A 16,510-nucleotide genomic window follows, 5' to 3' on the forward strand; every position below is an offset into this window, starting at 1 on the left:
TCGTCCATGTAAGATTATGCAATACAGTCATTACTGTACTATACACAGTGTGTTTTGCAGTAAACTACTCTTTAAACATGGAGTTCATTAGAACATACAGTACATATACAGTGCAGCATTTGCATACACTGTGTCTAATTACTTTCAGAGAGTCATGAAGTTGGAGGCCAATCAAGTACCACATGAAATTTTCAATGTTGACAAGGCTGGGGATGTCGCCGTAGGAAAAACATAATAGGCCAAAGGGCCACAGTTACCATGCAGGGCCACAGAAGATATCAAGTATAATGTGGATGAGAACATGTGGCAAGAATAGAAGATTACTTTGTTATTTTATTATAATTGTGGTGCTTTTTCTGTTTGCAGTGATGTCCCTCTGCAAAAAAAGTCTGTACTGCAGCAATTCTGTGTCTGTATTTTTTTTAACATAAACTACACTTTATAAAGCAATTTTTTTTTCTTCGTTTTATATAGAATTTTTGCAGTAAAAGAAAGAAAATGCATGCATTTACTTAACCCAACGAAACAAAACTGTAACAAAACTTCAAATATAAGGGCAGAGCTGACACATTAACTAATGGAGTTTCTGTAATGTCAGCTGATGATAGTGTTTTTATTGTCAGTGTATTCTGATTGACTGAATGTTTATGTTGGAAGAGAACATGTGTTTGTGTTTTGAACAATAATTTCATTTTGAAAAATGTTGGCAGTGTTTTGTTAGACATTGTGTAGTGTGTTCGTTTATTATTGTATTTTGAAAAGTAGTTTAGAGGTTTAGTTTATAATGTGTGATTTTGAGCATGAAATTAACTGTTTTGCCAATTGTGTATTTTAGGTGTGTTGCTGCGTTAAGAGTTTAGCAAACTTGTTAAATGTATTGAAAAAAGTGTCATAGCCATTGTAAAAAACTGTAAGCAAGTTAAGTCTTTAAATGTCACTTTAAGCTGTAAAGAAGTGTCTTGAAAAATATCTAGTAACATGTTTAGAAATGTGTTGAAAAAATCTCTCTATTAAACAGAAATTGGAGGGGGGGGGGGGGGGTAAACAGGGTGGCTAATAATTCAGGGGGCTAATAATTCTGACTTTAACTGTATACTATAGATCCCACACAGATATTATAATTATATTATCATCTTGCAACAATGCAAAATTTAATATCATGTTATTATATGCAATAATATTTTGTATATTCAATGTGAGATAATAAATGACAGCATTTAAGCAGTTTATTAAAATACACATTTTAAAAATATTTCCCAAGTGCTGTTTCTAAGCGCTTTAGCTTCTGTAAGTAATTTCAATGGTTTTAAAGGGCACCTAGGTTACCCCTTTTTCCAGATTTAATATAAGTCTTTTGTGTCTCTGTCTCCAGAACATGTCTGTAAGGTTTCAGCTCAAAAGACACATCAGATTATTATACCTTTCATAAGTTTCTATTTTATAGCTCTGAGCAGCAGGTTGCGATTTTGGTGTACTGGGCCTTTAAGGCTAGTCCTTCACGCCCACTATTTCCACCTGCCTGTCAGCGTGCCTTAAAGGGCCATTTTTTTTTTTTTTAAATGTATCATAATGGGCATTGAGCTCTGTTATCAGAGGCAGGAGTAGGCGGGGCCAGCAGAGCAGGGAAGAAGGAGGTGAGCGAACAACTGTTGTCAGTCAGCTCACAAAAAGACATAAACCGTGAGGAGACCCATGATTTTATAGTTCACAAAGTTAAAATGTAAAGAAATAAATCGTATTTTAATGCCCTGCTACATTTGTTATTCATGGTTTCATAAACACACATCCACAATTTATATCATTATAAAGGTAATCGTGTTCATATAAACCAAGCGGCAACCTCCCGCTCTCCCTCAGGAAGCCAATACGGAAGTAACTAAAACTGCAATTCATTCGAAATTCCGCTAGTCCTGGCCGCTCCTGGCTCCAAAACAGAGCAAATTTCAATTGAGCCCACTGTTAGAATGGCCAACTTTACAGCAGAAAAAAAGGTGTTTACAGCCTGGTACAAAAAAAGATTTTGGTTAATACAGGTAATATTACCCTTTATGACAACTGTGAGGGGGGTGAATTTTTTTATAACTCATCCGTTTCCTTTATTTTAAGTTATATTAAGTTTGCATAATTAAGGGCGTGGTCACTTGATTGACAGCTAGGTCTCGCTGGTCGCCGTCACGTCACCTCTGAACTCGGCATATTTATCGTATTTCTGTGTTGTTTTATATGGCTTTACACAGTCAACTGCCTTTTGGACTTGTTTCCCACAATTATTAGATGGCATAGCATGCTGAGGGCCTCCGTTTCCCATGTGAGTAAAGTTATATACTTATCTACCATCTCTATACATGTATTTGTTTTATTTAAGATCATTTATCGTTTATATTTATATTTAGAGCTGTTAATGCACTCCAGAATCTGTCAGATTGATTAGCTGTAGGCTCTAGAACAGTCATTAGGGGCCTCATGTACGAAGACTTGCGTGAAAATCTTACTAAAACATTGCGTACGCACAAAGCTGTAAATGTGCGTACGCAGAAAAAAATTCAGATGTATGAAACACTACGTACGCCGAATCTCACGCATATTCTTTTGTACATCCAATTGAACGTGAAACTGAGCGCAACATGCACGAGCACAAAACCCCTCCCTGCCTCCTCCCCCGTATGAATATGCTAATGACTATGCTAATGGCAAAACCCAACGAAAAAGCAATGGCAAAAGCAAGCAAAAAGAGAAACATTGAACAGAATGTGAATTGGAGGTGCTGCTTTCGGAGGTAGACCGGAGAAAAGCGGTGTTATTTGCAACTTTGTTCTCCGGAATTAACAACAAAAGAAAAAAATAGAGTGGGAGAGTTTAGCTGATGCGGTCAACACAGTTGGGTCTGAACATTTCGCACTGAATGCATTAAAAAAAGGACATAGTGTGGTTTATATCTGTAAAATGTTGCAGTATGCTTAACAGTCTCAGTGGCGCGCTTGTTAGACGCATGTGATCATGAATAGATACGTTCGAGCATGAACTCGGTTCGATTCCAGCGTCTGATAAACTCTTTCTTGTTTTTCCCCCCGCTATATATCAGATTTTGCCAACTATTTATCACGAGAAAGACAAGTAGGAATCATCAATAAGTTCATATCAATAAGCATCATATTTTATTTGCACATTTATTAAATGGAAATGTTTCTGATTCACGCATGCAAATTCATCTTCAGATAGTGTCTTTATAGCAATGTGTGTGCGGTAGATCGCTCAGATTACATTGGGAAAACAGGCGACTGCTGCAAATTGTGCTTTAATGTTTAGCTGGTCAAATGTATGGTATGGAAACCTTATATACCTGCTGAACCGTCTCATACAGCTGCCATTGCAAGGCTCAGACACTTTGTAGAGAGGAATTTAACACAACTGCCTCTAGGAGTCGCCAATGGAAATAAAACAGACACGCACAAAAAATGTGCGTACGCCTGCCAGAAAGCTGCCGTGAAGCTGCGCACATTCTTACGTTCAGTTCATTGTTAGTAAATCCAAACGTGAGCGATTCTGAGCGTGAAACCTGGCGTACGCAAAGTTTTTGTGCGTACGCAGCGTTGATACATGAGGCCCCTGAAGCGTTGTCATACAGTGTTATGCTGGATTTTATCAATAGTCTTACAGTAACTAACACAGACTATATCTGAAGTGTTAGTAAGTAATTCGCGTTTTCCTCCTGTTGAAAAACGTCATAAGAACAATGTTTAGTGGCTCAATGTATTACAGCAGTGTTTTTAAAAGTCTAAACACTTTATTGATATAGTGTACAACCAAGCACAAGTGGTCAGAATACAAACGAGTCACTGGTGATAAAGCATTAAGCATTTCTCCCAAAGTAAAGTGTGTCTGAACGGTCTGAACCAGGTCCAAGCTAAATGCTAGCAGGTGTCTGTAGCTCCGCTCACTCTCCGCCTCTTTGCCCTTGTTTGGTATCCCGCCGTGGGTGTGATGACGCGTGACCAAAATGGCGACGGTTGGCCGCGCCTACTTGTGGCTTCTTTTGCGCTCTTCAGAAACCTATGGGTGACGTCACGGATACTACGTCCATATATTTTACAGTCTATGATATAAACACTATAAATGAGGACTACTCCCTCAATCCCAGGGTCTGAATGCAGACTCAGTGCAGTAGGTCTCTTGCCCTGCCTGTTTCAACCATTAGCCCTGCTGGTAATCTGGAGGATTTAGGCGAACACAGCAGCACGGCGATGTGTCTAAATCAGAATGAACTACACTGATAAAGGACAAAGTCCGCTATTCTCCACCATACTCATACTGATCTCCCAACAAAAATGCTTGCTGCACACAAACAGCTTTGCTGTATTGGCCCTGACAGGATCGCGGGGGAAAGGATGCAACAAACCCCGTTGATCATGGAGATAAACACATACGAGTGTTCATAAACGGCTAAATACTGTGTGCCGTGTGTCCGTGGACGCAGTCTTACCCAGTCATCAACATAGGGTTTCACAGCTTGGCACTGCCAGGTCTGACTGTGTCTTGCCTTCGGCTCTTCTTGTAGGATAAGAAAACTCAGCTATAATGAGAACTCGACGTGTCATCTTTGCAACTTGCAGTTTTGCACTGCGTCACCAATTTTAAACCCGCTCCTAAAATCATTTTAAACCTGAAAGGTGAAATTAGCTGACAAAAGCTCAAAATTATCCAGTTTTCCCCACAATTAAAGCTGACAGGTGCTAACATTGTCTGATCCTCAACACACACAAATCTGTTAAAATCCCCAAAAAAGTACTCAAGTTTCTTGAACCTTTAATCTTCTTCTTCGGCTGCATCAGACAACAGACAGATATGAAGTAAGAAGATCTCATGTAACTGTTGTGTTCAGTTACAAAGAAGTTCCACAAGGGGGAGCTGTAATAGTAAAATTTAGAAATGTAGAATAAAGAGAGGAGAAGAAGTGAAGACTGAGAAAGCTCATTTATTCATTCATTTTCTTGTCAGCTTAGTCCCTTTATTAATCCGGGGTTGCCACAGTGGAATAAGCCGCCAACTCATCCAGCACGTTTTTACACAGCGGATGCCCTTCCAGCCGCAACCCATCTCTAGGAAACATCCACAAACACATTCACACAAACACCCATACACTAGAGAAAATTTTGCCTACCCAATTAACCTGTCCCGCATGTCTTTGGACTTTGGGGAAAACCGAAGCTGAGGGGGATGACTGGCCTAATACTAGAAAGCGTGCTTATTTGCTTCATTGCCTTGGGACAGAAACCCAGCGAATCTTCTACACTCTTCCAAATTCGCGTATGACATATTCGTCTGCTCTAGCTGCACTCACTGCACATTTCGTCCCGAAAGTTCATATTATTGCAGAAAGTCACAAGTTCAGAATGAGAGAGCAAAGACATGATGAAAATATTATGCAATATGTGGCTGCGCTCCGTGATATAGTGTCTTTGTGTGCATTTGCTGATAAAGAAGAGGAAATGTTGTGGGACTAAATTGTTAAAAAAGTGCATAACAGCCGAATTCGGGAACGTTTATTACTTGAATCCAATTTAACTTTGGATAAAGCTATACAAATCGCAAACCAGCTGGTAAATGTAATGGCCATTGCAAACGAGTTTACAAAACATGCTGAAATACCGGTACAGAGACTGTATGTGGAAAAAAGAGAAGCAAATGCGCACGAGCACACATTAAAGCAATAGAGTTGGATGAGAGCACAGCACGAACGCAGATGCTACCGCTGCAATTCAAGCAGTCATTTAGCAAACTCCAAACAGTGCCCGGCTATAGGTAAAACATGCAAAGCTTACAGTAAAATGGGACATTTTGCAAAAGTATGCTGGTCAGGACGGAAACAAGAGATCAGAGAAATTAAAATCCCTGAGCTGACTGTTCTGTATATGACCAGCACATCTCCAGCACCAAACAAAATGTTATGTAATGTTCAAATGAGCACACTGTCCAGCACAACAATGCAAGATCTGATTGTGGATACAGGATCCTCTGTATCTTTGTTGCCAGAGTGTATATACAAGCAATACTTTTCTGATTTGCTGATGTACGTCACAAATTCTAAGGATAATCCTCCTGTGCTGGGATGCATTAAAACTCAGGCAACACACAGAAATCGCTCAGTACTTGCTACATTCATGGTTATGGACTTAAAATCTTCCTTGGATCTGTGTATAAAGGGAAACATTCGAGGTTACAGAAGTAACCCTTCGTTCCCCGAGGAGGGGAACGTAAGTGCTATAAGTGGATTTGATATTTGTGAAAATCCACGAAATGGGAGGATTCGGATCAGAAGCCGCTTGTCTGGAAAGTACTGAACGGGCCAATGAATGAAATGAATTGGTAGCGTAAGCTTGCGCAGGTGTGCTGCATTGCCAATTATCCCAGCATATAAGCACACCTGGAGCGAGCAAACGCCATCCTTTTAAGCTGAAGAGACTTTCAAACAGCTAAGGGACAGTCATTAAAGCGACGGAGTATAGCACTTCCGTTCCCCTCCTCGGGAAACGAAGGGTTACTTCTGTAACCTCGAACGTTTCCCTTCGGTTGGGGAACTCCAGTGCTATAAGTGGATTTGATCTTTGTGAAAATCCACGAAATGGGAGAACTATGGAAAGCGCCATTATGACTGCACCTTACCAACGCCCCCGATGAGGGGATAGTCAAGCAAGCGTGACGCACCCACATCATAGGAGGCGCGGTCCTCCAACATGTCCCTGGCCCTAATTTATCCTACTTCAACAGAAGTCTTACGGATTTAGATATATTTTTTTGGGAAGTTGTGAGCATCTAAATAATTCTAGGAAAATATGACAGTACGTTGGGAAGCGTGCAATCCCGATAGGGAGGACGCTGCGGAGGCCATCCGTTACCCAAGGGGGGATAGATGGCAGAATTTACATATGGACTAGCCCTAAAAAGGGGGAGTACACATAGCAAAAGAGTGGTTAGCGGAGAGGGAAGACACGGGTCCGCCCAGGGGGGGACTTAACCATGGCGGAATAAGCATATGGGATCGCCTAGTGGGGATCACGCATAACAGGCACCTATACCCAAAACGCAGGCTGACCAGCGGGCAGACCTACAACGTAGTGGGCCAGCAAGTGACTCCTCCGCTGAGTCAGTGCTGGGGGCCATGGAGGAATCTGCAGGGCTCACCTGACGGGGAAATTTACTGACAGATAAAAAGGCGCACGTATCTCCGTGTTAGGGAAAATGGCGCAGCAGGCGTGTCTCAACACCCTACCGAGTTGTTTCCTCAATCACCAAAGGGTTACCTAATACCCTTAAGGAAACCGGCTCCACTCGCAGATTGTAAAACCTTGCAAATGTGTTTTGTGTCACCCAGCCTGCAGCTCTACAGATGTCTGTTAGAGAGACGCCGCGTGCACGTGCCCAAGAGGATGCAACGCTCCGAGTGGAGTGTGCAAGCACTCCCGGGAGATACGGCAGACCTTGACTCGAATAAGCGAGTGAAATGGCATCCACAATCCAGTGGGATAATCTTTGTTTCGATACGGCACTTCCCTGCTGCCGACCGCCATAACAGACAAAGAGCTGCTCAGATGATCTAAAATTCTGAGTACGGTCCACATAAATGCGCAAAACTTGTACTGCCACGCTCGACCCTCGAACGCAAACCGCAGAAATTGGCGGTGGCGTGGAAGAATGGAGACATGGAAATACGCGTCCTTCAGGTCTATGGCTGCAAACCAATCCCGAGGACGAACGCATCGGTGAATGCGCCTCTGCGTGAGCATTCTGAACAGCAGCTTGTGCAGACAGCGGTTCAAAACGCGCAGATCTAGGATTGGTCGTGACCCACCGCACTTTTTGGGTACGATGAAGTATGGGCTGTAAAACTCTCGGCTGGAGGAACTGGCTCGATTGCACCCTTCGCCAAGAGGGCAGCAATCTCCTCTGGCAAGACAGGGGCGGACAGGGGGTTGCCCCTGGAGAAATATACGCCCGTGAACTTGGGGGGCCGTTTCGCAAACTGAATCACATAACCGAGTCTGATTGTGCGTATGAGCCACCGGGAGGGGCTGGCCCGGGCTAACCAGGCAGGCAGAGCCCTCGCTATTGGAGTCATCGCTACAATCGCTGACGTACCAGCCGTGGGGCAGCGCGGAGTGGGTGGGCTGATCCGCGAAGCACGAGGGTCCCGCGGAAGAGCTGGAGGAGAGCGATTCGCTCTGGTTCCGCACCCTGACTCCGGAGAGGGGGCTGGAGGGCTGAGGGAAGGGAGACCGTCCCCCCAGCCCTCGTGAGCCACTGGCGAAGCACGTAGAATCTGCGAGCCGGAAGGCAGCGCGTCCTGGACTGGCAGAGTTCGTGCTGTCACATCCGGCGAAGGGGAAAAGTGCTCTTTCATTGATGTTTTGGTGGCACTGAAAAGTACCGTTGTAATCGGGGCCCTGCCCTCCAGTTGGTAAAGAGCAAGTTTCCTCTTCTCCGGATGGCCTGTCTCAGGGACGCTTCGCGGTCCGTTTACTTAACGGCGCCCTGGGCAGGGGGGGCTGCCTGCTTTCGAGGTGTACGCCGCGCCAGGGGCGGCAGGCAGGGGCGGGGCAGCACTCGTTGGGGGGCGCCCTCGGCGAGGAGCAGCGAAGTGGATGGCACGGCGGGCGGAGCAGGCTTACGGCCACGCCGATAGATGACATTGCCCATCGCATCCAACTACTCTTTCACCGCCTTGAATTCCTGGGTGAATTCACTGACGGTGGCACCAAACAGGCCAGCCTGGGATATGGGTGGGTCAAGAAAGCGAACTTTGTCAACATCGCGCATATCGGCCAGGTTTAGCCAGAGGTGGCGTTCCTGAACCACAAGTGTGGACATTGTCCTCCCCAGCACACACGTGGCGGACTTAGTAGTCTGAAGAGCATAGTCGGTCGCGGTGCGCAGCTCATGTAGTAAGCCTGGGTTGGACCCACCCTCGTGCAGCTCGGCCACGCTTGCGCTTGGTAGCGATGGTAGGTGGCCATCGAGTGCAAAGCAGAAGCAGCCTGGCCCGCAGCCTTATAAGCTCTGGCTCCGAGGGAGGCAGACAACTTACAGGCTTTGGACGGGAGGCGGGGCAAACCCCGCCACGTAGAGGCGCCATGCGGACAAAGATTGACCGCGATAGCGCGCTCCACTGACGGGATCGCCTCGTACCCCCTGGCAGCTCCGCCATCAAGGGCGGTGAGAGCAGAGGGACACGCAGCTCGGGCAGAGAAAGGTGCCCTCCAAGACTGCGTGAGCCTACTGTGCACTTCCGAGAAGAAGGGGACGAGAGGATTCGAAGGCTTCGCCTTCTGGTCCTCTACGTAGCACCCATCTAGTCGGTCCGGCCGCGGAGCTGGGGGATGAACCAGCTCCAACCCCACGGCCGAAGCAGCCCGGGAAAGCACGGCTAACATGTCTGGTTCAGGATCCGATTTGATGGCGCTCACCTGCCCGGAGGGGGCGAGCGGGTCCGGATCTTCGTCGGACAGTGAAAGCCCACCCTCCGATGCCGTGGAGGACATCTGATCTCCGGTGTCAGCGAGCGTGAGAGCTACCATCTGGTTAGACGGATCACTCCCACTGCCCGAAGCTTGGATGGAGCGCCGTGAGGAGCGAGAGGTCCACGAGCCCGTGGGCGGCGGATTATCTCCCACTGGAACCCCCAGATCTGTCCGAGCGCCCGCTGCTTTTTTAGAACAGGAGGCAACTGGGGTGGCTCACTCTCTTACGAAAGTTAGCCGCGTTCTTAGCTGTGCAACGGTCATAGCATCGCCCGCGAGCACCGCATTAACATGCTGGACCCCCAAACATGCAATGCAGTGATCGTGTCCATCATCCGGAGCCAGGAAACCCCCGCATCCAGAAACGCACAGTCGGAGCGCCATCCTGAAAAGGACGTGCTTCACGACTATGTTGCTCTTTTAGGAAAGTTGCAACAATATGCACCGCTCTGGAGGACCGGACCCAAAGAACCTCAGGCAAGGGAGAAACCCAGCTCGACCGTCTGCCGCCCACTCTGGACCGGGAGACACTCGTTCGCTCTGAAGTGCTGAATAGCAAGAGGAACCCTCATCAACTCACTCAGAAAGGATCTGAAGCGAAATGGATGGCGTTTGCTCGCTCCAGGTGTGCTTATATGCTGGGATAATTGGCAATGCAGCACATCTGCACAAGCTTACGCTGCCAATTCATTTCATTCATTGGCCCATTCAATACTCTCCAGACAAGCAGCTTCTGATCCGAATCCTCCCATTTCGTGAATTTTCACAAAGATCAAATCCACTTATAGCACTGGAGTTCCCCAACCGAAGGGGAACACAGTACTTGCAGCTAATGAATCTGTGTTACAGGTGTCAAACTCCACATCAGCAGCTTTTGGATGTGCTAGGAAGTTTGTGCATAAAGTGAAATTGCGTGACAATGTAACTCCTGTGCAACAAAAACTGCGTCGATTACCGTTTTCTGTGAGAGATGCTGTGTCAAAGGAACTGCACTGTTTGCTTCCAGCAGATGTCATCGAAAGAGTAAATGCTTCACCTTGGGTATAACCAATTGTAGTGACCCAGAAGAAATCTTGAGATATCAGAATGTGCGTGGATCTTAGCGAACCGAACAAAGCAATTGTTGTGGACAGTTACCCCATTCGACACATGGATAGACTGCTTAAATGATTATTTCTTTCTGAAGTTTGAGCCATTTGTCTTAATTTTTTCTGCTGCACTGACTTTTCTATAACTGAATCAAATGTTTTTTTTTAGTGAATCGATTCAGTCTCGATCGAACCGACCTGATGAACTGACTGTGCTGAACTCTATTATTTGAAGTGAAGTCATCGAACTTATCTGTTTTAACTGTTTTACGTGAACTAAATCTAATGCTGTGTTCACACCAGACACGGAACGCGCGGATTTTTTAAAGAAAATAACAGTGTTTATGTGTTTTATGAAGGCTGAAAAACAGCAATGATACGTTTAGGGCCGTGTCAGAGTCCACTAGATCCTTTCAGAGGTGAATCCACCTCTATGAGCTCATAAACTCCTCCAGAAACATAACCTGGACGATGGAGGCTTTCAGCAGTGCTTTTGACTGAGCCCAGCTCAGTTTGAAGCACTGTTGTGGTGTCGGCTGGAGGATTTCCCACAGGACACCAACAACAAGCGTACATCACAATTACGGCCCCACAAAAGCAAGCTCCTGATTGGTTAATGCAGCGCGAATGTCCACTTAAGTTAAGATTTTTGAACTCGAACGATTCATGCCGTGCCATTCGTGCAATCCGTGTCATTTGCACCGCGCCATTCGCGCTTATCGCACTGCAGGTTGTCTATTTGCGCGTTTGAATTGATTTAACATGTAAATCACTTGCGTATGAACGCAGCAAGAGGAATCATTTACACAAACTGAATCTTTTTTTTCTTTTCTTTAACTGGATCTCTTACATTTACTACACACTTACTGAACTTAACCTTGTGATTTATAATCTCCTGAATGGATAATTTTTAAACACATTAAAGTTGTAAAAGGTATATTTGAACTGTTTTGATGTTTTAAGTTCCTTCTGTCAGTCTGTTATCGTAGTGTTATAGTGGTGGGTGCACCCAGTAGTTGTCAATGAATAATTCATGTTTATTGCTTAGAAACTGTACATTATTGTGATTTAATTCACAAAATGACACAATTGTAAATTAATTACACATTGTATTTTCATTTAATTCCAAGAATTCAACACAAATTTCAATACAGATTTATTCATAAAAGTTTAAGTTGTCTAATTGCATCTCCTAAGACAAACCTACTGGCCTATAGTTAAAATTAGCATAAAGTGTACATTATTGACATGAGTGCTACACACGCACACACACACAGACGGCGTGCACGTATAACTTTGTACTCTTTTTGGATGCAAATTTGACAAGATACAGGTTAACATCCACTGCTGTATGGATATCTGTTGTGTTAATGTACAAAATAAACCCGATTTAATGTCCATAAACCGAGATTAAAGCATTTTCTTTTATAATTGGTCTGACGCAGCTGTGTTGATAAGGTAAATCTGAAGTAAATCGCTGTAATTCATTACAAACATGCATTGTCTTCAAAACATTTTAAACTTGTAAAACCCACTCTTGATCACATTTGATGATGATTGATGATCCTAGCAAACTGAACAGATCTTTTATTCCAGGTTCCTTTGTGCACATCCTGTCTTGATGATTTGATTATACGCATTACTACAGAGACATGTTTATACTCAGCTGTCAATCAATATTGGTGGCCAGGGGGACCGCACTCCTACGTCAAGTTACGGTCGGCCTCAAAACTGCTCCAATTGGTCCACCGTTTTTATGATGTTAAATTGAAAAATTAAAAACTTTTTAAACAAACTTCATTCTTAAAGTCAGATATATGTAATATTTTTGCTGGAAAAGTGAAAAAAACAACAACAACAATATTACTATATTGTAATCAATATCACGTTTGCTCTAGTTCGGTTCAGCACTCGAGTGACACTGAATAAGATTGAACCGTATTGAACCATTTGCTTAGGAATTATTTTATCACATGTTCACGAGCACATTCAGCAATATGCAATTGGTGTATAAATGCAGTATAACAAAACAAAATGGTAATGAATCATATTGTTGTGTCTTACAATATTATATAAATAAGAATCGGTTTTAGGCGGATTTGGCTCTTTACTGTACACTAAGGGAACCGATTCATAGAACCGAGCCGACTCGACTTGACCTTCACCACGCAATTAAAAAAAACAAGCCAATAAAATAACCATATTTGTGAAACTGGAGCACAAAGCCAGTATTATGTTCTTAGCAATAGCAAAAAATTTTATATAAAAAAATCTGACATTGTGAATTTTATTCATTTTTTTGCAATTATAGTAGGCCTACGATATACTGTACATTATCTGTGAATTACACCAAATAAATTAATAGCGCTAGAAAGATTCACTTCTCACTATTAGCAAACAATTAACTATGACTTTTGCTTCAATAAACTCCAAATTTGCTCCTTATTAATAGATATTAAGGTGGCTTAGGTATTGGGCCTCTGTCATCTGTCAGCACGTTAGTGATTTCAGAAGGCGTGGCTTTGGACGACAGGGGAGGGATTTTATAACCTGTTATCATTCGCCTGGGAAGTTGAGCAGTGAAGCCGAAATCATGTCGCGTTTCCACTGTCGGGCTAGTAGCTCGCAGCGCATCACGCAAACCTCGCCCCCAGAACATCCTCCAAATCAAATGTCACACAACCCGCCCACTTCAATGCGAATCAGGCAGATAAAGCACACCATCACATCATCACGAGAGCATTAAAATTAAGACAACTTGACAACAAGACAATTTAATTAATATCATCGTATCCAAATACTTTATAAATAATATTTCAAACCTTCTCCATTGTTTATTGTTTTTAGAAAATATCTAAAATCTTTTTTTTTTCAGATTGGCCTTTGTAAAATGAAAGTTTAATATGGCCTAATATGGTTTATGTAGGCCTACATATCTAAATTGTTATAGCTAGCTTTTGTTTGTTTTATATGGGTTTATTTATTTAATGCGGTTTTATTGTATCGGATATTTGTAATTCTTTAAATTATATTTCAATATAGCTTAGGCTATTTTATCAAGATCTGGCACTATTGTTTTGAGTCTGCAAAAGTGGACACTTAATTTGTTAAGATTTATGTATTTCTGATGTATTAATATTGTGTATTATCTACAAAACAAAACAAAAAAAAAAGAAAGAAGCCGCTCGCGGTGGAAACGTAACTAGCCCTGGCTTGCCCTGGCTCGCTCGCTTTAGGCGCTATAGTGGAAATGCGGCCAGTGGTAGGAAGTCTGAGGGGCCAGCCGGCTGAGGATTCCATTTGGTCATAAAACTTAGTTATTTTCAATATTTTCTGATGACATAGCAGTAAACAAATCGGGACAAGGAGGCTCATAAACACAGAACAAAAAAGTCAAATTCTGGACCTCTTGCAGTGGGTGATTGTTTTAATCAGTAACATTCGCCTAAATCACAAGAGAAACTTCTTTGGCTCTCGGCGAAGGCGGTCGCTCTTCTTCCCGCTCCGTCCCATATCTCTCCTTGCTAGCACCTCTTGTCTCGTCTTATTCTATCTCTGAGGCTCTCCTTGTCCTGCTTTCCAAACAAAAAAGGAATTATGGATTTGATCAACTGGTCTCTGAATGCAATTCACACTATCTTCTCAATGAGATAGCTGGGCTCCGGGGAATCCAGCTGTCCTGCGGGGACGCTCGCAGCTAGATACGTGATGGACGGGTGGGAGAAGTGGAGAGTCCTGTGTCTAGCTGCTCTGTCTCTGGAGGATATTGAAGATATCTACCTATTCGGAACTTTGATAACAGGGTTTCTGCTGATGGGCTTATGCGGGGCCCTGGGATATCGGAAACTGATAAAAGCAGTCAGCGGAGCTCAAAACCCCACCAGACTGGCTGGCTTGATTGAAACACTGATGGGTTGGGTTGCGAATCAGACTATGGTCCTTGACCGCAAATTGGAAACAATCGAGGTGAAGCTTGCGGCTCTGCAACAAATTTTGGCCAGATCGAGAGACGAGTGATGGACATTAAATATCTGTGAAATTGGCAGATATTGACCTAAAGTTGAAGTATCTTACTGTCTTTTTTTTCGGCTCTCCTCTTACTCCTGCCAGACGGCCTCGGCTGGAAGTAAACAACTCCCTGGGATAAGCAAGATAAGCGGACGCTCTGAAATTCCTGCCCCTGTCAAGGACACCTGCGGGACTCTGGACTATGCAGGCTCACACACACACAAACATATCTACAGATAAACATTCACCACCGATCCCCATCCATATGCCTTTGTGTGCTTTTACCCACGTGGGGCATGGGTGGGACTGTGACTTGCGCCTTGAAATAGCTGCTGGACCGGTTGGCTGCCCGCACTCAACGGACTGTTTTCCATTACCCCTGTTTCCATCCCCTGTGTCTATGTTGTGTCTTGCCGGTGTGCTTATGCTAAGATAGGGCTGTTTTTCTCCCTTTTCTCACTTTGTCCTAATCAAGGGCAAGCTGAGGGGGTGTTTTGGAACTGTCCAAATGTATCTTTCTTCGTTTCTAAATGCTACCTCCTTTGATCTGTCTCCCCTGAAAAGTGTGATGTTTTGTGTATGGTCTGGGGGGTCCAACTTCGCTATATGAAACTGTAGTGACAAATAAAGGCTTGATTGATTGATTGATTGATTGATTGATTGATTGATTGATTGAGAAACAAACCTGCTTATCCGCTCAACTGTCACATTTTTAACTGACCATACCTCAAGCCACAATCCAGTAGGTCTATGCCTAGACGTGTATTCGATAAATATTTATATTTAAAGCTATTTAAAAAAATCTGACTATTCAGGGCCGACATAACCAGTCTAAAATTTTTCAGCAACGCAGGAAGTGCAGTATTTACTGATAGAGTAAGCCTCAAGTTAGCATTAATTTCCCGCTAGTTAGGTTAACATTAGCCATTGTGGCAAATTGTTTTAATATGTAATTATTTAGGGCATTAATGACTTACTGTATGAGCAAAAAAAAGATCAGAAATTTATTACTTACATCATTACGCTTCCTTATTTTCGGATATCTGAAAAAAATTCAGCAAATTGAGCTGCCTTTTCATGGCTGCCTACAACACAGCATCCGATTTGTTGTTGAAGTGTGCGGTGGGCACAGGTGTCACTATCACTATCAGTGGTGGGAGTGGGCTTTATATCCAGGGTCTTTAGGATTTCATACTACCTCAGCTTGCTAAATTATTTTTATACTATTTCATTGGGACAATTTATCTCTCTAAATCATTAATTTTTCTTAAAATTTTTATATTAAATGCCTAAAAATAAAATAAATATAGACTTGCAAACATAAGTAAAAAGTGAGATCCTCTTCCACTTGCATTGTAGCCTACCCTTCCCTTCAAAGGTACTCGTAAAGGTAGTCAAGGCTACTTTTTATGTAATTTAAATATTAGGCCTGCTAGAGTTCTTTTTTTTTTTTAATCGCCATAAAGATGTGTTATACGGTACGGGAGTATGCTCAAAGAAAAGTAGCCAGTTAGTTTTTACTTTTTAAAAACCCATTTGGTTTGTTGGAAAAATCCTTTTTTTTTTTTTTAAACAATTTTTGTTTGGTATAAGTTTTATAGGCCTATTTAGTGTATTTTTTGTTCAGGTTTCAACAAAAGCAACGAAACATTTGAGGTGAGTTATTCAAGACATATTCTCTTGCTTCTAAACAAAAGGCCAGAACTTATTGTCAGGATTTGTTTAAATAATTAAATAAGCTATCACTGTGGAAGTCGGTTAACATTTAGCATAGGCTTATATTCTACTATCATTTTAAAGGCAAAACAATATTTATGTTATTATTAAAGTGTTTTATTTTTCTATCTTGTAATAGGCAGAGAGTTAACTAAATATTGTTTAGCAAAGCGGCATATAGCCTAA

General features: G+C 43.0%; 1 protein-coding gene across 1 annotated transcript in view; it reads right to left on the reverse strand.

Annotated features, from left to right (window-relative positions):
- The window catches only part of nmur1b (neuromedin U receptor 1b), a 43,151-nt gene that overhangs the window by 10,908 nt on the left and 15,733 nt on the right, over nucleotides 1-16,510 (reverse strand). The gene's annotated exons all lie outside the window — the stretch shown is intronic.

Source organism: Danio rerio, chromosome 2, assembly GCF_049306965.1.
Source record: "Danio rerio strain Tuebingen ecotype United States chromosome 2, GRCz12tu, whole genome shotgun sequence".
In the NCBI taxonomy this organism is placed as follows: domain Eukaryota; kingdom Metazoa; phylum Chordata; class Actinopteri; order Cypriniformes; family Danionidae; genus Danio; species Danio rerio.